The following is a 1,053-nucleotide window of genomic DNA, read 5'->3' as shown; positions in this document are numbered from 1 at the left end:
GTCTTTCTCCAGCAGGGCGGCTGGTGGTTTCTAACTGCTGACATTGCAGTTAGGAGCTTAGTGTGTAACTGTTACCTCACCAGGGTTCCTGTGGGCAGTTAAAACTCCCCAAACCAAACTTACTGCCATCAAGCCAATGCTGACTCATAGCGACTCCTTGTGGGTTTCCAAGCCGGTAACTGGAGTAGAAACCCAGTCTTTCTCCCTCGGAGCTGCTGCTGGTTTTAAACTACTAACCATGCAGATCACAGTCCAATGAGTTAGTGACTCAACTAGGTCATCCAGAATGCAGGACCTTGTTAGCTTTCAGCTCTGCCGTCTCCAGATGTTGACTTTTGCTTGTCCTGTCAAGGTCAGAAGACATCTAAAGAAGGTTCAAGCTGAATACTCTTATGCAGTCTGTGGGCCGGGGCCAGTCCCAGGTACCCCTGCCCTCCTCAAGATTGCACTACACAGGACAGCACCTAAGATACAGCCCGGGGAGAGTGGTGGTGGGTCTGCCCAGACCACATGGCAGCAAACTAAGAGGGAGAGAGAGAGAGAGAGAACTGAATCCTGGCCCATCAAGCCCTGAGTATGTCACTCTCGCTCAGGCAGCCAAGGCACAGAGAGGACCTTAGGGCCAGCCCCACCAGGAGACACGATGGCCCCTCACTCACCCACAGCACTACGGGACAGCACTGGAGACACAATGCCAGGAATTGTGCCCAATCTGATCGGCCCCCCACCCCCCACTCCACTGGAGCAAAACAGCAGGGAGCGCCACAGAGCACCAAGGGGAGCAGAGCAATGAAGTCCCTGGTGAATCCCGAAAATAGACCTCAGACTCTGAGGGCAGGGCTTGGCACCTCATCAGACTTAATTGGAAATATGCATAAGGGTCAGCAGACAGACCTGGAACTATTTATAGGCACCCGCCCCCCTTTTTTCATGTCTAGCTACATAAGATAGGCAAGATAAACAATCCCAAGGAGAAAACAATTAACCAAAGGTTCAAGGGGACAGGGGGAAGGTGGGGAAGAGGAAGGGGGAGCCAACAAACCCAGGAACAAG

Source organism: Echinops telfairi, unplaced genomic scaffold, assembly GCF_000313985.2.
Source record: "Echinops telfairi isolate 266 unplaced genomic scaffold, ASM31398v2 ScPeMD7_7458;HRSCAF=8496, whole genome shotgun sequence".
NCBI classification, from domain to species: domain Eukaryota; kingdom Metazoa; phylum Chordata; class Mammalia; order Afrosoricida; family Tenrecidae; genus Echinops; species Echinops telfairi.
Note: the sequence above shows the minus strand (reverse complement) of the source record.